Source organism: Triturus cristatus, chromosome 4_2 (genome assembly GCF_964204655.1).
Source record: "Triturus cristatus chromosome 4_2, aTriCri1.1, whole genome shotgun sequence".
Taxonomy (NCBI): Eukaryota; Metazoa; Chordata; class Amphibia; order Caudata; family Salamandridae; genus Triturus; species Triturus cristatus.
In genome coordinates this window covers 956,025,622-956,047,325 of record NC_140586.1, presented here as the reverse complement: position 1 = coordinate 956,047,325, position 21,704 = coordinate 956,025,622, and the positions used below count along the sequence as shown (strand labels likewise).

Genomic DNA, 21,704 nt, shown 5'->3' with positions numbered 1-21,704 from the left:
GAGCAATTTCTGATTCAGTCCTAACCTTTAATCAAGGGAAAATTGAGAGAGCTTTGGATGGTGTCGCAGAAGGCAGGGCCCCGGGCCCGGATTGTATCCCGGCGGATATATTTAAAGCCGATAGGCAGATTTGGCTTAAATATATTCTTATTCTAGCCAATGGTTTGGCTAGAGGTGCCCCCATACCACAATCCTGGTGTGGGGCAGAAATCATCCCTATTTTTAAAAAAGGGGACCGTGCCAGTCCAAGTAACTATAGGCCTATAAGCCTTATAGACACCTTGCAAAAGATTGTGGCTAGATTAGTGCTAAGTAGGGTAAATAGGTGAATAGATGATAAGGAAATGTTATCCACCTATCAAGCAGGATTTCGCTCCCACGTGAGCACTAAGTTTTTAGATTCATGATGATATATTGGAACACAGTGGTTTTAGCAGGGGGGGGACTCTTTTTGCAGCATTTCTAGACCTTAAATCTGCATTTGATTTAGTGCCCCGCTCCAAGTTGTAGGACACACTTAAGGAAGCAGGGATGCCCCCTGAGATGTTATCATTCACTATTAAGCTTCATGAGTCTACTTACGCCCAGGTTCGGTGGGGACAACAGGGTGAGAAAACAGATTGTTTTCCTGTGAACAAGGGAGTTCGGCAGGGGTGTGTTTTGGCCCCTACCCTTTTCTCGTTGTTCATAAATAACGTGATCTCATACTATACTGAGTATCCAACGGACGCCCCTACTCTTGCTGGTTCGAGGGTTCCGCTTTTAATGTTTGTGGACGACACCTTAATTCTGTCCAAAACACAATCTGGTCTGCAACGAGCCCATGACAGATTCTCTATATTTTGCAACGACCATGGCTTGGTAGTCAATGTTGACAAGACCAAGTTCATGGTGTTGCATAAACATAAAATAGTGAAAGCCAGAGTACAAATGAATAATGCGCCTTTGGAGCAAACAGATTCCTTTACGTACCTGGGCGTCACTATGGGTAAAAAGATGAGTTGGAAGCCACAGATAGAGTTATTAATTTTAAGGCACAATCAACTAGCAGGGGCCCTTTTAAAAGAACACCGGCTATCCCACACCAAACCAGTTGGACCAGCACTCACTATTTACCAAGGGAAAGTTAGGGCTTCAATAATTTATGGTGCGGAACTCTGGGGTTTTGAGAACTTAGGTCCATTAGTCCTAGCCCAGAATAAGTTCCTGAGAGCACTGACCGGTCTCCCTCAATCGTCCCCTCTTAAACCTTTACTTTTAGATTTGGGATGTATTTCTTTTGAGGAGGCTGCAGGTTTTAGACCTCTTGCCTATTGGTGAAAACTATGGACATCCCCGGAGCTATCACCTTATGCTAAAGCACTTAAGCATATTAGAGAAGCCGACAAGTCCTCAAAAATTATATGGCTACAAAAGATTAAGGGCACACTAATTGATATGGGGCTCAGCCATCTGTGGGAGGACCCAGAAGGGAACTTGTTCCCAACTAAAAAAGATTTCAAAGCTTTATATAGGGACATGGCTTGTCAGAAGTCCCTGTCACTGGTGAATAGTGCCTCCTTAACTGGCCTTTTTCTAGATCATAAATACGAGCATAGGCTGGAGGCCTATTGGAACTTTATTACGAGACCCGGTGACAGGAAGCTTTTTTACCAATTTAGAGTGGGTTCTCTCCCTTTAAAATCATTTACGGCTAATTGGGGTGACGATTTAGACACAAAATGCCATAGGTGCCCATCCCAGGAAGAGTCTTTAACCCATGTCTTGTTTGTGTGCCCTGCATACAAGGGCCCACGTCACAAATGGCTCAAGCCGATCTGTCAAAAAATTGGTACAAGATCATGCAATCTCCTTTACGAATTCTAAAGACAGATACTAGTGAAGTCGTAGTTATAGCTATGGCTAAATGTTTGAGTTGAACATGGGCCCTCAGAAGGGATATTTACAAATAAATGTAGGTTTGCAATGCACTAAGTAACCTGTTTTATAGTGTGTGATGTCGTCTTCTCGTTGCCACCCTAGGTAAATTGTTCAAAAAAACAAGAACGTATTGTCCAAACCTTGTGCCATAATGGTTTTAAATCAAAATTCTTCATTTCCTAATCATAATTCATTTTATTATAAGTATTGTTATGGTATGGAATTCTTTCTAACCTTTTTGTAATTTTATTGACCTTGTCTTTTAAGACATTTTATCTCATGTTATCACATTGTATGCATATTATATGGCTTTTATTATTTTTATTTTTTGTTGTTGTTGCATATTTGTATAGCGTGAACTCAACCCGAAGGTATTGGAGTGCTGTACATGAGCACCGTATTTACATTACATATTCAGGCACGGGGAGATTAAGTGATTTGCCCAGAATCACAGGATGTGGACGCGACCCCGAGGCTCGAACCCTGGTTTCCAGCACCAAAGTGAGCCGACGGACCACTTGACTTATATGAAAATGATTCCCTGGAATCCACTAATTGATTTAACGGGTACAGGGAATTTAAGGGGTGCAGGTGCACATTAAAAAGCATCAGTGACAGGGAGACCTGTCAGGGACGTTAAATAGGAAAAGGTTTAGACTCATAAGGCGGCAAAGGACACCGCCTGCCGCCTCCCATGACATGAGATTTATGTCAAGCAATGCGCGTGCGCAGGTACGGCCACCTCTAAAGCTCTGGGCATGTGCAATGTGATAGGATAGCGTCTGGTGTTCTGCAAGTTTCATGCAATGGGCATGCGCAATGATACGATAGTGTCTGGTGTTCTGCGCATGTGAACTGCATGTTTGCCAATTCAGGCATAAGAAAGAGGGAGATTTAAAAGAGAAATAGTTCCGCTTTTTTCATGATTAATTGTATTGAAAGGGAGCCAATTTATAGTGCGATAAAGGTCAAATTAAACATTTTGTTTGAAGAATATGGAGTCTCACGTCTGACAAGGTTGAAAGGTTAGGTATGCCTCTTCAGTATTAGTAGAGTCGGGGGTCAGTATCTCATGCTCTGCGCATGCGCAGTGCACGGAAGAGGGATTCGGAACCAGCGCCTCCTCCCTCGGTGGATCCAAGGTCTCTAGGCGCTGCTGGGCTCTGCCTTCACCCCGGATCTCTGGGCTCAGGATCACCCGAGACAGAAGCGTCCAGGGGCTGGAGAGGGATGTTCCGGAAGGACCCCGAGCCGGTGAGTGCTGCTCTTGGCCGGGGGAGGGGGGGAGGGGGGGGGGGGCTCTGTTGTTTGTCGCTGGGACATGCCTGGCCTATGCCTGGCCTATGCCTGACCTGCCAACTTACAAATTGATGCCGCATGAGGGGGAGGGGGAGAGGGCAGGGCCAGGCGCCGAGAGCTGCCTAAGAGGTGCTCTGCCCCTCACCAGCCGCCCCCCCACTCTAAAACAAGTAATAAAAAGGGTCACCGACGCTGGTGCCGATGGCCTGGGGTGTTTTCACACCTTAGAATGAACGTCTGCACTGTAAAGCCTCCGAAAACGAGCTGAAAATCCACTGTTTACATTGGTTTGCCGCTCGTTTCCCTGCCACCGTGTGATTTCGGCTCCTCGCCGTGTGAAGGGAGCCGATAACGTGTGACACACGGTGTAGGGTGACCAGGCGACCTGGATTTACCCGGATGGTCACAGTGTTCCGCCAGCTGTCCCGGCAGATTTAATGGGATTAAGCTCATGTCCCTGTTTTTAGAGGCTTGTCTGAGGGTGGGAGGTATCTCTTTATGTTTTGCAAAGCAGGAATAGTTAGCAGCTGTTATAATAAAGCAATTTAATTAACAGCATGCTGCTGGCTTTAAAAATTGCATTTTATGTATGCTCTTACTGCCTCTTCTGTAATTCTCTGCTTAGGAGCACTGTCATTCTGTGCACTGGGTTGAAGTAAAATTGTAGTTTCTCTAATATTTTTGGGAAATGTCCCGGGTTTTGGCTTTAAAATTCGGGTCACCCTGACACAGTGGCACCGTGTGAGTTGGCAGGTATGCAGTGATGTGCACTCGCCCTGTAGGGCTCCGAGCTGCAGGTGGTGGCAGCTGGGGAGAACGACAGCGACGAAGCCCCTTCTTTTGGCCGGGCATGTGTTCGCACTAAGGGAGTCTACCAGCTGACCCTGGTACGTGTCCTCTATACACATGTACCTCCCCCCACCCCAAAAAAAGCTGCCCAAGTATAACTCAAATAACACAAGAAGAGCCTTCCGGAAACAATTTAAGCAGAATTCTAATTACTATTCAGTAAGCATATAGTGGAAGGGGCTCAGTGAGCACCTGTGTACTGCCACAGTCCTGTTCATATTCACTTAATGTCTACTCATCTGAAGATCAGTCCCCAATGTGCCCTTTGAACTGGTACTTCTGTCACACAAACCCAAATCTTGCATTGTTGAATGAACTGTATATGAGCAAAATATATAATTCAGCTCATTGAAGTCTAAAGGCCTGAATGTCAAAGCACTTTCAGCAGTGTGGTTCTGAAAGCTGTACATTAAAATAGATGTTAAGCATTTAAATCCTGAATCTTTTTGCAAACGTTGTGACGTTTATCATATACTGTATATAATATATTTATTTAAACTTCAGCAGCATATTTTACACTGGGTGCAGTAACTTTTTTAATCTGGTGATTTACATATTCATAGCACTTTCGCAGGGTCGGACTTCATGGCACTATAAATACGCTACAAGTCAACCAACCAAGGTTCAAATCAGTGGCCTGCCAATTGCACACAAAGATATTGAAAAGGTTCACATTAATATAGTGAATTTACCTACCAGATCAACGCATTGCCCCCAGATTAGTTTAACTTGCATAGATTTTTGATTTTAAGATGTGTAGATTATAATTTAAACATCTAGATGAAGGGGCAACAAAATTGAGAATATGTTATTCTGGCATTTGCTGGCCTTGATGGTCAGGCCGTCCCGCTATAGGGCCTGAAGCACCTCCTGGAGGTGCTCCAGGTGGTCCTACCAGCTGCTGCTGAAGACGGCTATGTCATCCAGGTAAGCAGCGGAGAAGGCCTCTAGGCCAGAGAGCAACTGGTTTACCAACCTCTGAAAGGTGGCAGGAGCATTTTTCAGCCCAAAGGGCATCACTCTAAACTGGAAGTGGCCGTCCGGGGTGGAGAAAGCAGACTTCTCTTTGGCTCCGTCCGTCAGGGCGATCTGCCAGTATCCTGACTGAGGTCAAAGGTACTTAAGTATCGGGCGGCCCCCAGCCGGTCAATGAGCTCATCCGCGCTAGGGATCGGGTGAGCATCTGTCTTGGTCACGGAGTTAAGTCCTCGGTAGTCCACACAGAACCGAAGTTCAAGTGTGGTGCCCGGTGGGGCAGCTTTAGGTACCAACACCACGGACTGGCCCAGAGGCTGCTGGACGGTTCGATCACTCCCAGCTCCAGCATCTTAGTGACCTTGTGCTGGATGCTGGCCATCACCTTATCCGACAGCCTATAAGACTTGGTCTTGACAGGGGGCTGTCCCCTGTGTCCACATCATGGGTACACAGGTGGGTAATCCCAGGGATGAGGGCGAACAAGGAAGAGTACTGCTCCAGCACTTGGCGGCAGTCCCTCTGTTGCTCCGGGGTCAGGGACGGGGAGAGAACCACTCCCTCCACCAATCTGTCTTTTTCCTGGGACGCCGGCAGGTCCGGGAGAGGCTTGCTCTCCTCCTCCTCGCTCCCATCGGTCACCATCAGGAGGGTAAGTTCAGACCTCTCCTGGTGCGGCTTGAGGCGGTTGACATGCAACACCCGGTGGGGTTGCCTTGGGGTCTTAAGATCCACCATGTAAGTGGTCTGGCCTTTCTTCTGCAGTATCTCGTACGGGCCAGTCCACCGGTCCTGGAGGGCGCTAAGCTCTTCGGGCTCCATGACCCACACCTTTTGTCCCACATCCAACTCCACAGGCTGGTCACACCATTCCGGTCATACCACTCCTTCATGACCGCCTGGCTGGCCTCCAAGTTGTCAGATGCCTTTTTCCACAGCTTAGCCATCTGGCGGTGGAAAGTCAACATATAGCTCATTACATCCTGGGGAAGCCTCCTAGGAGTCTTCTCCCACCCCTCCATCATCAGACTGAGGGGTCCCCTGACAGGGTGTCCGTACAGAAGCTCAAAGGGGCTGAAGCCTACCCCCTTCTGCGGCACCTCCCTGTAGGAAAACAACAGACAGGGCAAGAGGACGTCCCACTTCTTCCTCAGGCAGACTCCTGATCATTCCTTTCAGGGTCTTGTTAAAACGCTCGACGAGCCCGTTGGTCTGAGGGTGGTAAGGGGTGGAGAACTTGTAAGTCACCCCACACTCCTTCCACATGGCCTGCATATAGATGGACATAAAGTTGGTGCCCCGGTCTGACACCACGACCTAGGGGAAACCCACCCGGGTAAAAATCCCCATCAGGGCCCGCGCCACCGCAGGTGCAGTGATGGTCCTCAGAGGGATAGCCTCCGGGTACCAGGTGGCGTGGTCCACCAAAACTAGGATGAACCGATGTCCAGAAGAGGTCGACGACAATGTCGATGCCCACCTGCTCAAAATGGGTACCAATGACCGGTAGTGGTTCCAGGGGGGCCTTCAACTTGGTCCCTGTCTTCCCACTCGCTTGGCAGGTCATGCAAGTCTTGCAAAAGGCATCAGAGGCAATTCTCATTCTGGGCCAATAGAAGTGTGGCACCAGATGAGCAAAAGTCTTATCTTGGCCCAAGTGTCCTGCCAGGGGGATCTCATGCGCTAATCCCAACAAAGAGGCCCGATAGCATTGGGGGACTACTAAGGCCCTTGATGACCCATGCACCGGAGCCTTGGGCTCACTGTAAAGGAGGCCATCCTCCCAGTAAATGTGGTCATTTCCATTAGCATTTCCGGCTGCTTGGGCTTCGGCCTGTCGCCGCATGCCCTCAAGGGTGGGGCACTCCTTCTGTGCCCGACAATATTCCTCCGGGGTAAGCACTCCTTCCACCTGCCACTCTGCAGGGGTTGGCAAGTCCCCCACGGGAACAACGTCACCCTCTGTGGACTCCGGTGGGACCGCAGCGAGTGCCCCATCCACCTCACGGGGTGCGTTCTCCAAGGCGTTTTCCTGGTTAGCAGTGGGCTGGGCCATTGTCCCAGGTTCCAGCCCTGGTTGACTCCCACGCCGGGCAGCCATGGACCGCGTAATCGCACAGGTCCATTCTGGTAATCCCAGCATCTCTGCGTGTGCTTTAAACTCTGCCTCCTTCCAGGCAGTATGCTCAATATCGTTTCCCAACAAACAGTCGACCGGCATGGCAGGGCTCACTGCAACTCTCAAAAGGCCCGAAACCCCTCCCCACTCAAAGGGAACCTGGGCCACGGGGTAGTGTCCCACACTGTTGTCAGCCATCACAACCGGGTGGAATACACCAGGAATCACTTGCTCCGGGGACACCAGCTGTCTCCTAACCATCGTCATGCTGGCACCTGTGTCCCTCAGAGCCTCCACCCCCTGCCCGTTGACAAGGACCCTCTGCCTGTACTTAGCAGTATTTGAGGGCACCTGGGTGTGTGGGACCATCTCCCTGTCTCCCAGGGATACTAGGGTCAAGCCTGCCCACTCGCCCCCCTTATCTAGGGACAACTCCTCCCCCAGTGCTACACTAGCCACCCGGGGTTCTTACCTCCAGTAGGGGCTGGGGTCCTTTTACGACACTGGGGATCTGCCTTGTAGTGTCCAACCTCCCCACACTGATAGCACCGGACAGTTCTGGGCTGCTGACCTTTGTCAGGATAAGTAGGCTTCTGGTAGCCAGATTGGGGCTGGGATCCAAGCCCTCTCCCTTGCGGTCTGTTTTGGGGGCCTTTGGAGAACTCCTTCTTTTCATCTCACCCCCCGCCCCCCTCTTCTGGGGGAAACCACGTCCACCCTTCTGGGGGTCCCCCCCCGGATCCCTTGTTGGAAACCCTGGTACTGACCCAGGTATCCGCCTCCTCCGCAAGCTCCCTCGGGTCGGTCAACTTGCGGTCAACCAGGTGTTGGCGCAGCTCTGTAAAACATTTATCTAGAAGGTGCTCTCTTATGAACAAATCGTACAGCCCATCATAATCGGTCACCTCGCTGCCCCGCACCCAACCCTCCAATGCTTTGCAGGCGTAGTCCAGGAAATCTACCCAGTTCTGTGTGGGAAGTTTGTGGCTATTTCTAAACTTCTGCCGATACTTCTCAGGGGTAAGACCAAACTTCTTAAGTAACACTTCCCTCATAACAGAATAGTTGGTCTGATCTGCCTTGTCTGGTGTCAAGAGTGTGTCCCTCCCCACCGGAGGCAGTAACCTGTACAGGCTAGCCCCCCCCACCCCCCAATAATCCTCAGGGACCCCATGGGCTGTTAAAGACCCCTCATAGGCCGCTAGCCACTTGTCGATATCGTCCCCCACATTAAAACTGGCCACCACATCTTTGGGCATATAGAACCTAGACTCCCGTGAAGCCTCAGTAGGTACGCTGCCACCATTTGCGTTGCTGTTAGCTCCTATTTGTAGGGCTTTCATTTCCAGCTTCTTCAGACTAAGCTTATGGACAAGTTTTCTTTCCTCCATAGCCAGCCTCATCTCTTCACGCTCCTTCTCTAACCTGGCAAGCTCTAGCTTAAGCTGTCTCTCCTCCCTCCTGTCCTTGAACTCCTCGGCAGACAAACTCCTCACTGATACACTACTGCCTGCCCTGGAACGCCTTCCTGGCAATACATTATCGCTAGTATCTATATGCAGTAGGTCCAGCTCTCCTGGAGCATCATGCTCCCCCTGCCCCTCGTCCCCTCTCCCTTCCAGGTGGGCCAATGCCCATGCTCTCAAGGTTTTTTGAAGCTCCTCTCTCTTGGCGCCTCGCTTGAAGAACACCCCCTTCCCCTGGCAGAACTCCCTCAGCTGCGCCACCGTGTACGTTTCCAGGTTGGCCAGCTCGAATTCCATCTTGCTAGGTAGGGCCTTGGACAATTTCAGGGGAAACCACTAGGACTTGGGTAACAGGCTTAACACAAGAGCACTTCCAATTGGGGAGAATTTTGAGCTTGCCTTACAACAGGTGTCAGATTGTGGCGCACACTGAGTCACTGTAGGGTGCTGCACAAGTCCTCATCCCACCGCTGAACACCAATGTTTGAACCGGGGTCCCGGGGACCACTGACTCCGACACGGTACCTTGGCACGAGGCAGGTAGGCACGCCCGAGGCTATGTGTGAAGTAGTTGTGCAGCACACTCCCACTCTGACACAGTAAAGCACACACAATAAGAAGACACCACTCCAGTTTCATTTATGAGAACAAGTATCGCAGTATGCAGAGTAAACGGTTTTTGTATGCTCAGGTCAATATAGGCCACAACCCTATGTAGATATATCTTCAATTCGGGCAACAATTCCTATGCAAATATATGTTGAATTCCGGCAACATTTTCCTAGGCAAATATATGTTCAATTCAGGTATGCAGTACAGGTAATAAGGCTCATTCAGGCTCATTCAGATATGCAGTACAGGTAATAATTCTTAGGCAGACATATATTAATTGCAGTTAACATTTCTTAGGCAGAGCTGGGGTACAGTTTCCAAGAGGACATTTGAGCAGGGGGGCATTTCCCAAACTACTCGTGTCTGGGTATTTGTGCCAGGTCTTCAGGCCCCAGGAGCCCCTGGGGCTACCCCTGCGGCACACAGGATGGGGCCTCCGTGTGGGCGTAGGCCCCAGATCCCCCTGACTCACTGCTCTGTCCCTGCGAGGGAATCTAGGCCATAAGCAGTGCCGGCTCCAGCCTGCGCAGAACGCCCCCTCCCCGGTCAGCCCGCTCCTGGCTTCACTTGGGGCTTCGACCGGGGGAGGAGGATTGACTCGCTGGCATCACCGGGGCCCTCTGCTTCCAGGAACCTGGTCTGTGGGATCCAGGGGCTCCTGCACTTCTCGGATCCCCTCTCACGTGTGTTCACCGTGAGCCCCGGCCCTCGGGGATGGTTCCGGGTCTCAGAGCCAATCAGGGCGCGGCTTCCTTGGGGCACGGCTGATGACGTGGCTGGCGCCCCGGTTGCCCAGCGACGCTCTCCTTCGCGCGCTCCAGCTCAGCACGGCCTCAGCAGTAACCGCAGCGGCCCTCACTTTGATTCAGGGGCCGTGGCGGTAATCTGGGAGGCAGCGACTCTTCTCTCAGCAGTGCAGGGGTTGCGGCGGTGAGTCCGGCACAACAGCGCTTCCTCTCTCCCACGGCTACGGTGTTCTGGGGCCCAACAGCGCTCCTGCTCACAGCGCGCTCCACAGCCTCAGCGCTCGCACCCGCTGCAGTGATCTTGGACACATGGTGCTCTCTAACACAGCGCTTGACCTTAATTTCGAGTTTAGGACACACATCGCTTCGCTGACACAGCGCCTGGCATTGATGACAGATGCTGGATGCACAGCGCTTTACAGTACCTCATAGGTCCCCAGGCAGCAGCGGCGCTCTCAGGTTCAAAGTGCTTCGCAGTCACAGTGCTGGTAGTGGGCTTCAGGTGTCAGTTGTAGGGGAAGGGAATATGGCAGTCCTGGGCAGGCACACTGAGGCTGGTATCCCTGGTTCCCCTCCCACAGGGCAAGGTCAGCAGGCAGGCAGGGTAACTCATCTAACTTGGGGCAGCAGGTCCTAGGATCAGTTAGCCTCAGTAGTGTAGCAATCCCCCTAGCTCAGCAGCCTTCACTCCAGCGGAGGGTCCCCAGGTTCAGTGCTGCAACTGACTTATCAGGTTCCCTCCTTTACTTTTATACCCCTAGGTCAGGTGACCCTTCAAAAAGGCAGCAAGATGGGGGATGGGGGGGAGGGGGGGGGGGGTTGGCAGGTTCCAGAAGAATCTGGGGACTCTGTGGTGGCTGTCTATCTGTCTATAGTGACAAGAGGCGGGACGGTTAACGTTACAATAGCATTAAGTCCGAGCCTTATTCCAACTACTAGTGCGCAGATAGGACAGTGGCCTCACTGCAGTGGCAGGGGCCTGTGGCAACCATGTTAGGAGAGAGCCCCTGCACCTTAGCGCTGATTAGCAGCGGTAAGGCGCCTAGAGTTCTATGTCCAGCAAAAATGGCAGTTAATAGCGAGGCAAAAAGGGGCAAAAATGTAGGGGAAGACCAGCCTAGGGCTGACAGGTCTAACACAGCCTGTGGATAGAAGGGCCACAATGAGATCGGGGAGGACAAGATCTGAAATTAAGCCAGGGAAAAAAACTTGCCTGAGTACAAGAAAGAACAACAAAAGAGCCCCTGCTCCAACCACGGAAGAGATACAGTTGGAAGCAAACTTTGAACAACCAATAATATTGTCTCCACCGTCTTAAAAAAAAAACCAGCAGGCAGGAAGACAAAAATCACAGGGTTCCGAATTCAGGATTCTACCACAAGCATTTCACCTCCAGCCGCATCTACATCTAACATACTGCTAGGGCGAACCAGTAACCTGCCAGAGGACAGCTATAGTAACCCCAGCAGCTGGCAATCGAGTAATCGTGAAAGCACAAACAAATGTAAATGAAGCGGCACAAACAAATGTAAATGAAGCGGCACAAACAAATGTAAATGAAGCAGCACAAACAAATGTAAATGAAGCAGCACAAACAAATGTAAATGAAGCAGCACAAACAAACGTAAATGAAGCAGCACTACAACAGCACATTGGCAGCCCCTAATTACCTCCCCCTGACTTTGGGGACCTCAACTGGCGAAAGTCAAGTACCCATTGTGAGCAGGGATAGCCAGGACAATAACGCCTTCGCCATTGAAGAAGATAACGCTCTAGGGATCTGTTAGAAGCCCCGCCAAATGTCATAGTGGAAACACAGAAATTCTTAATTAGCTCCTTTGAGCTAACACAGGAAGCCCAGAAGGAAGAAATACCTCCACTTAACGCAAAAATTATCACTGGACCCCTCCACAATTATTACACCTTACTCTCTCCCAATAAAGATTCAACCAGGGCTCGGCATCATTAATCAATCAAGCAGCAGTCCGGTGCAGGATGGATGCCACGGAGGACAACATGAACAAATCAAGCAATTGCATCCATCGAAGCCAGCGCATGGATGCACAGCAGACAGAACACTTTTTACCTCTCGCAGCCCCGTTATGGTCACCCTTCATCAACATAATGAAGACCATCTCCACTGCGCTATGTCAGCACTCAGAAAAACTAGAGCTGCAAGTTGATCTTCTGCAAGCCCTAGCGTTTCATGTTTCTGCCATCGAGAAAAAACTCCAAGACCTAAACTCCATAATTGAGCGGGTGCAAAAAGATCCCCATACAACGTATCATCAATGTCAATGTTCCAGCACCATGAATCAACTGAAGTCCATCCTGGCGATTCTGACAGACATCCTGGCAGAAGTAAAAAATCCACGGAACACCGTCTCATCACCTAGCGTTCCAACCAATACAGGTCCGGCTAAACTGATTCTCACCAGTTCCACGGGTAAACTGGTGAGAGTGAAATTGACTGCATCATGAGAGACTCTGACTCAGATGAAATCCAGTCAGTAAATGACATCTCAAATAACGCACCCTCTCAAATCAATCAACGATGTGGCGGTCCGTCGCCCCGTGCAGGAGTCGCAACTCCACAGCAGCAAAAACCCAGCGACCCATTAACTAAAACGGAACACAAGCGACTGAGGAAATCGAGGAATAACTTACAGAATAGGCAGCAAGCTACAGCTCAGACATCTCAAAAACAGGTACAAGAGTTACCTCGAACGCCGTCCGCTATACGTGGTCAGCACGTGCAATCGCATAAGGTAAACCTCGGAAATGGGGTCTTGGGAAATAAGGCTAACACAAGTTCCCCAATAACATGTTTGATCTCAAACCACAAACAGATCACTTAGGAAAGTTCACAATTCCTTCCGTTTCAACGTCTAAGATTAGCAGCCACAAAGTCACTTTGCTACCATCTCTCCCCATTTCAGATCAAAAAGATCATGGCATTTCACCGCACAATCCCCAGATAGAACAGCCAATTATATGCCAATTTTTCTCAAAACAACCAAATGCACATAGCAGAAAAGGTTTGGATGAAACGCAGCCACCAGCTAAAGTGTCTCATTACTTGGCAAACCAAACAGTTCCGTGCTCCACAATCCGAGAGAAAGTTGACAGCCAGAAAATGGCAACAGACTGGACAAAAACAAACTTCATACAAAATCCAACCGAAATGAAACCCTCAATAGAAGAAAACAAATTTAGTGGAAATTTTGCCGGCCACATCTCCATAGTGCTGACATGCATGCTAGCAACGATGGTCAGATAGTACCTGAAGGTTTACTAACATTAGAAGTGAGTCCTCACTATAACGCAAGAGGACGACATGACATTCTCAACTACAGCGCTATATTAAAGCTTGCGAGCTCCATTAAAACAGCTTGACACAGATCATATTAACAGTGTAAAATTCAAACCAGACACAAGTGCAAAAAGGAGAGAAATAACGGATGTAACCTGGTGTGATCCAACAATCACAACGGAAGTCTGGCGCCACAGAGAACTCTTCACAAAATGGGGAGTTAAAATAAAAACAATTGAAACAGAACAGTATCCAGGCCCGTTATATCCAACAGTAGAAGCCAGAATGTAAACTGTAAGCGGTTTACTCCGGGGGCCGCAGGGCCTACCGATAGCGCCCTGGAGAGCCAGTCCAATCTACGCATTACTCATCACGCAGCATCTGGAGCAGCAGTCAAAACAGACACGTTTTCATTTCGATAGCTTAGGGTACTGCGATGACAAAGAGCGAGGGATGAGTAAGCGATTTAAATTGTGCTCTCGGAACATCAGCGACTTCGATAGTAAGATAGAGGAGGCCGACCTATTAACTTTTCTCCCAAAATTTGACATCTTATTATTTCAGGAGACCTGGGCCATGGCACCTATACCGATCAATGGCTTTAAAGAATGCCACCAATGCGCCATCAAGGGGAAAGCATCAGGCAGAGCTTCTGGTGGTTTATCAATCTACCTTACCACCGACATACGGTGGACCTCGGAATTGATTGAGTTAGGACAAACCTGGATCCAGTGCATTAAAATCTCCCTACCGTAAAACCGCTTAGTGAATCGCTTCGCGAATATGAGTAATATTCATTACTAATATGTAATGTGTATATCCATCCAGGATCAAAGGAAAAATCAGAGCAAATCAAGTCCCTAATAGCTTTACTCAAATTGTTGCAATTCACCTACCCGCAAGCAGGCATCGTGCTGTCAGGTGATTTCACTATATTCCTATTACTATCGGACCCATTCCAAATCATACAACAAAACAAACTCAACGGGAAAAACATTCCTTCAGAAATCACAAATCATCGCAAATATGACCGATACGGCAAACTTTGTGTCTCATAATTAGCCAAAATAGGGATGCTAACCCTAAATGGCCGTTTACCACAAGACCAACCAGCCGCACCAACTAGAATATCGAAGCATGCTAACTCCATTTTAGACTATACTATAGTGGATACAGAGTTACTTCAAATGATCTCCAGCTACCAAATAATGCACCGACTAGAGAGCGACCAGAGCCTCCAGGCAATTGATTTTCGCATTCACACTCTGAGAGCTGCTGAAACTAATGACCTGCTGGAAGTCCCCAGCCCGTATAACCTAAAAAGGCTAGCGTGGAACGGCAAAAATGCCGGTGTATTAATGAATTACATAAAAAATGACGGTAAACAAACGAGCACAAAACACGCATTGGTCATGGAAAAACTGGGAAAATATGATAATGATGCTTATTTCTTAATTTTCATCACATAACAAGAAACAAGAGAACAGAACTGGGAAAGTAATACCAGCGTTTGTCAGCTTGTTGGCAGGGAAAAGAGGATGCTTCACAGGGAAATAAGAAGACTTTGTGGCAATGCACTAACAGGCGAAAACATAAATCCCCAAATCAATTAGTTAAGGCGGAAATACAAACAGGAAGTATGGACTGCAAAGAAATCACATCAAACAAACATCTGGCTCAAGCTGCTGCAGACAAGTAAATCACATACTAACAAGAAGTCCTGGACATAAATAAATAACATATCAAATGGCTCCTTTTGTCATCACAATGCAAACATCCTTGAGGCAGATTGGGTAGCCCATCTGAGCCACACCAACAAACATGTAGCTATGGACAAACATCATCACGCCCAGAACCAACAGAAAAGTGACCACATACAAAATGTGTCAGAGGATAATTGGATTCGAACTAATCAAGTTGAGATAGTCCTTAACAAACTTAGATCTAGTGGAGCCCCGGGCCCAAACGGCTTGCCAAACAAGCTTTTTAAGATAGATTAACGTTTCTGGGCCGAATTCTTCATGCCACTGTTCAATTTCGCTTTTCAATCAAACAACATACCTGCATCATGGAGAGGTCGCGTTCTGCACCTGATATTCAAAGCTGCCACCAGATCAGACCCGGCAAATTACAGACTAATTGCGCATATTGACTTAGAAGCCAAACTCTATGCGTCAAACCTTCTTATCGACCTCGAAGAATGGGTCACTTCCAGCAAGATCCTTCCAATCTCCCAAACAGGCTTCAAACCAGGCACAAGCACAATGTGTAACCTTCTGGCCCTGAATCTCCTCGTCGAAAAAGCGCAGCATAAGTCCATAAAACTGTATACGTGTATTGTCGACTTGAAAGTGGCATTTGATATGGTACCTAGAGAACTCCTATGGCAAAAAATGGTAAAAGTGGGGCATCCTGCAATAGCTATTAAGGGCCATACTCAATTTGTACTCCGCTACCTGGGTCCAGATAAAGCTAGGAAATGGAGAAAGAACCACAGCAAGGATACCCACTCAAAGAGGCCTAAAACAAGGGTGTGTGCTAGCCCCCAGCTTATTTAACATATTTACAGCAGATCTAGATAAAAGGCTCACAGAAGTCCAAAGCGACCCTCCAAAGCTAGCACACCGTCAAGTCAGAAGTCTGCCGTACACAGATAACATTGTCCTATGCAGTCAGATCCCGGTTGGCCTACAGCGCCTGATAACGAAGCTGTTGGAATACACAGAGGTGCTTGGATTATCTCTAAATTGCAATAAAACAAAGGTCATCTGTTTCTCTGCAAACACCGGGTCCCGCAGCAAAAACACAAGTGGTATGCAGCAGGGAACAGTATAGTCTGAGCGGCTCTTACAAATATCGAGGAGTGGTGGTAGACTCCAGATTTACATTTAAAGAGCATCATAATTAAAAGACGAGCCCAGGCGAACAAATTACGTTTTGCACTAAATACTCTGAGACAAAAATGTATGTGTCCATCCAACTTCCACCTATTAAAAGTTAATGCTGCGAAGTTTCTTCCAATCCTTACTTATGGCTCCGAATTATTTAAGGGCCAAGATGCAAATTTTTTGAATCTCCAACAATCCTGCCTCTTTAAACAAATTTTCAGGATTCCGCAATTTACATCCCAGGCACAAGTTCGCTTGTAATCTGGGCTACTTAATCAATTCACAGAAAGGCAAGCAGCAATACTAAAATTGTGCTGGAAGTGAGAGCAGCTCAAGAAGAATCCTTGCCAGGCCCTTGCTGGATGGAACTGAATAATCACCCTAAAGGAAAGAAAGCCTGGCCAACTGTACTTGACCAAGCATTACTCTCTATCAATTTACAACAAGCATGGGGCACAAACTATAGCTTCCCTGCATTAAAAAAAATAGGAAACAATGCTGCAAAACAAAAAGCTTGGCTATTGGATGAAGCTGACCTGGCAAAGAAAACACATGGATGGATGGTTCTATCTTCGAATGAGGTCCGGTCACCGCAGCCGTATCTGGTTCAACACATAACGCCAACTGTACAGCATTTTCCACTCTTGATTCGACTAGAAGCTTTTTGCTCAAAAGAACAGAACCTGTTTATCTGTCCAGCTGTGAATAGCTGGAGACGGCATTTTTTACTTCCAGCCTTCCGTTCTCTCCGGATTCGATAATGCCGACCTGCCGTAATGGCATTACTAAACAGCCAGTCGTTACAGATCTCATGCAGGGCAGCCAAGTTCTTGCAACAAGTCAGCAAATTGTTACACATATCAAACAAATAGTGTTTAGTGGTGCTATTTATCAAACACGTTTGAATTTTGCACACAAACTCCAAATCATGTGGCAGCTACAAAGGGCACAGCGCAGATGTACATTAAATCGTAACAGAGGACAACTGTCATTTGGCATCAACTTGTACACCGCACATTTTTCTCTTGTTTTAGATGAACAGCATGCCCAGCTGTTAAAGATTGCGCCATTTCCGAAATCCTTGTTACATTAATTTGCACATTTGCACACAAACTCCTACTGCATGGCAGCTAAAAAAAGGCACTGGGATGATGTACATAAAATTGAAAAGGAGGACTACTGTTATCTGGTACTAACTTGCACATAGTTCACTTTCTTTTCCGATTTTAGAGGTATATCGCTAACTTTTTTAGACTAGAGCTAAGAATTGAAATTAATTATTAGTATGACGTTTCTTATAATCACTATGAAGCAGTCAGCGTATATTTTTACATTCCGGACCCAAATATGCTGACTTGGTATTAGATACACTATGTTCAATGTTTCATTTAAGAAGGTCTAACGATCCTTTTAACTTTTCACAATTCAAAATGTAAGTAGGATCCTTGTTACACTTGATGATTTTATGCTAAAATTGTAATGGTTTTAATAAATTCTTATATATTGCTCTCTGTGCTCTGTAGAGTGGCCACGGCAAGTATTAGATGAGCATGTACTATGAGAGCCTTTCTGACCGCAGCAGGCATTTTGAAAACACACACACAGAGTTTTCAGCCTCCACTTCAACCGTCAATTATGTCCCTTCACAAAAATCCATCCACACTCTGAACTCACCCACACACTTGGAATGTTGCATGAAAATGAAAACTACGAAAACACATCTGGAACATTACAACTGGCATTTAAATAACCATCTCTCCAGTGAGGCCAGGGAGTCATGCGCATGTATTCTTAACTCCTTAGTAGGCAGCTTGCCCATTAGATCACGCCGATATTTCGCAATTTATTTATGAAAGTTATACACCAGTGAGATAATTGTGTGTGTGTGAGCGTGTGTAATGAGCACATTCTCTCATAAAATGCTTTTGTAAAGTAAAAATCAGCAGCAAAGAATGGGAGTTTCTTTCATAATACTTGCATTGCTTTGTTTCAAAACTGCACTTAGGAACATAGTTCAGCATCTTTGCACCAGGGGTGCTGGAACAATTTTCAAAGTAGGTGGACTCACATCAGTGTTGCATCACAGAAGTCGTAGGGATTGTGAAAAATCCCAGCTTCACTAAATGTGTAGCAAATCTGTTCAGTTGGCGCGTGGTAAGTGTTTAGGGCCACATGTATTAAGAATTAAGAATTGTTGTGTTCGCAAATGGGCAGTTCTCAGAATCGGACCGTTTTCGAACGCAGAAAAATGCATTTCTCATGTATCAAACCCTATTTTGTGATTCAGTAACCTGTTACCGAATCGCAAAATGGGTTTGCAATTCGGTATTTGGAAGGGGCGTGTTTACGACATCCCTTCCAGATACCGAAACGTAACAGTATGTATGAATATTTTGTGACCGTGAATACGGTCGCAAAACATTCACATTTTACCGCCTACTTCAAGTAGGTGGTAAACCATTTGCAAATGGGAAGAGGTCCCTAAGGGATCCCTGCCCCTTTAGGAATGGCAGCAAAAACTTTTTTTCAGGGCAGGCAGTGGTCCCATGGACCACTAAATCCTCTTAAAAAATTAAAAGAAACTTAATTTTCCTTTTTTAAATGCAACCCATTTTCCTTTAAGGAAAACTGGCTGCATTAATAAAAAAAAGTTTGCTTTATTCAGAAGCAATCGCGGACATGGTGGTCTGCTGATCCCAGCAGAACACCATCCCCGTGATTTTAGCGATTCCTAGGGGATCGCAAATTGTGACCTACCTCATTAATATTCATGAGGTAGGTCCTTTGCGACCACTTAGGAATCGCAGAAAGTGCTTACCACACTTTCATATATGCCGTTTTGCGATTTCCTAATTGCGAATTGCAAGGATTCGCAATTAGGGAATCACAAAATGGTTACTTAATACATCAGGCCCATAGCATATATCTGGTAGTGTATTTTGGAGCACACGGTTAAAGCACTGTGTGGCAGCGCACTGTCGTTTCCAGACTGCACATTTGCCATTGAAATGGCCTCTAAGTTTGCACAGACATATTTCGTTTTATTAATAAAACTAAATAGCACACAAGTGAGAGAATCTGGTTTCAATGCGTATTTATAATTTGCACATTACCAAGTTAGTGTCTCGTTTTTTTTTTTACCTATTAAAATCTTTGTTTTCATCACTATTTAGAGTGATAAATAATGTGCTTCATTTTTGCTTTCCGAACTGCATATACATTCTAAAATATATGTGCAGCTCATTTACAGGTATTTTCATTTTGTTATGTGTTATAAAAAAAATTGACACCCTACAACCTTTCCTTGCACATTCCTGTACCCGAGCAAGATTGTTGTATAGTTAACTTTAAAAACTCCTTTCACTTTGCAGTCCGAGAATGAAAAATAAGTACCATTCCCCATGTTAAAGAAATAAGCAGTAATTTGTCAGAAGATATAGCCTGATACTTAACCTCTGTCTGTAAAGCACAGCAAATGTGATGAGATAAATACAAAATGTAAATGCATCCATATTTATAGCTCTTTTGCGACCCACCAGATATCAGTTGGTGACCCACATTTTGGGAATCTCTGGTTTAGTAGGCTATCCACTGGAGGCTGGTCTCTCTGATATTGTTTAATGAAGACCACGCATGACTGATTTACTGCAAGACCCCTTCCATGTCAGTCACTAGATCACTGGTGTGAGTGTAAGATCCTAACAGTCTGTAGACATTAGGGAGATCCAGATCTTTCCAAAGACGCTTTCAAATGGAAGCCCAGTGGAAGCGCCACCCACTTAAAGGAGAGTAAATACCTTAAGGCTTCATTGACTCAGCCTTTGCAGCTGGGTCAAATGATAGGGTCTATTGGGCGGACTGGGATATAAGACCGACACAACAGTTGATAAATCGAGGCAATATCTTCTAGACTGTAAAACGGCTTTCATCCCATTTTAAAAACATACAGGTATAACATGAAGAAGTTGAGAACTAGGTTTAAAAAATTCAACCGTCTTGCAAATATGACCTTCAATAGGTTAAATTCAATGAATGCCGATCAGCAGAATAGGATAAAATGGGGAGCATTTGTGAGCTAAAATGTTATGTTCGAGGCATGTGAGCTGTAGATCACATGCTTTGCATAGCCTGCCATCTAGTGTTGAGTCGGGATGTTTGCATTTTGTTTTTGTTCAAAAAAGTATTTTCCAGTCACAAGGTAGGTGACGCCTCCTTTCGGTGATAGTGCGCATGGGCATCGGCTCCATTGTTAGATTGTTTTTTTCCGCCATCAGGTTCGGATGTGAATTGCTGCACTCTGGTTCAGCACAGTTTCTTGGGTACCCTTCATGCAATCCACTACCCTCGACAGTATTGTTTCTCAATCGTGTTTCCCATTTTGTGCGTATCGTTAAGTCTCAAATATCTTCGATCGGAAAACAGGTGGAGGGTCGGTGGGCCTCCCCGCGCCGGGCTGGCTAGCAGTCGATGGAACGAACTCCATTCAAGCTCTGTCCTTGGTGTCGCGCCAAATTTCCACGCACCGACTTGCACAAAGTGTGCAACCTCTGTTTATCCCTGGAACACGACGAGAAAGATTGCAACGCGAGCCGATCGTTTCGTCGAAGAAGACGCTCCGTGACAGTCTGGCTCAACGTCATGAGATGCAACACCAAGGCGTCTCTGTACTGGACATCTTCGGCAAAGATTCCGACCGAGAAGAAACACACAAGCTCAAAGAGCTGAGGAAGAAGAGCACATCTCCGTGTCCGAGGTCGACTCCGACATGGAAGAAGAGGAGCAAGTTATACTGGGTCAGCGTACCGTGAGTACAGAAACCCCCTTGCCCCAACAACACAAGACCAAAAAGGCTCCAGTCCTTCCTCTGCCTATGGGCCAAGGTCGGCACCAAAAAAAGGTTTTGAGCGCCCCGGGCCAGGCGCCGAAACATAAGGAGAAGCCTTCAGGCTCGAGACGGCCCCATGTTGGCGCTAAAGCAAAATCCTCGAGCCGAAATTAAAGCATGTTGTGATCCACTTTCCATCTTTATCAAAGACTAAATCTCCGGTACTGAAGAGTTCAGAGCCGAAACGTTCGACGCCGAAAACGGCGAGCAAAGATAAAAAGACTCAACCAAAAGAGCCTCGGTCCCATGTTCCACCTTCTTTTCCTAAATAGAAAGAACTGGTTATAAACCCAGACACTGGTCATATCCATGCCAAATTGCCTGAAAAAAAGGAAAATGGGCCAACAGGAAGAGTACCACATTTCCCTGAAGAGAGAAAAAATGTGAGTACTAACCCTTCACCACCATATATTCCACCTCCTTTGCCCACTAATCCTCAACTACTCATCACACCCACTAATTCACCACCACCACTATCACCTGACCCACAGGATCAAGGGAATGGGAATGGGGATGAGGATAGACCACATGATGTTGACCCATGGGAGGATTACGACACTGACCCAAACATGGATAGTGACCCTGACTTATATCCGTCCAGACCATCACCACCTTTCGACACTATAGGGTAT

General features: G+C 47.0%; 1 protein-coding gene across 1 annotated transcript in view; it reads left to right on the top strand.

Annotated features, from left to right (window-relative positions):
* The first annotated feature begins 2,995 nt into the window (after window positions 1-2,995).
* LOC146839097 (uncharacterized) overlaps window positions 2,996-21,704 on the top strand; it is a 53,600-nt gene continuing 34,891 nt past the window's right edge. Inside the window, exon 1 of the mRNA XM_085603128.1 lies at window positions 2,996-3,174. The gene's annotated coding sequence lies outside the window, so the exon portion shown is untranslated. The remainder of the gene's footprint in view (window positions 3,175-21,704) is intronic.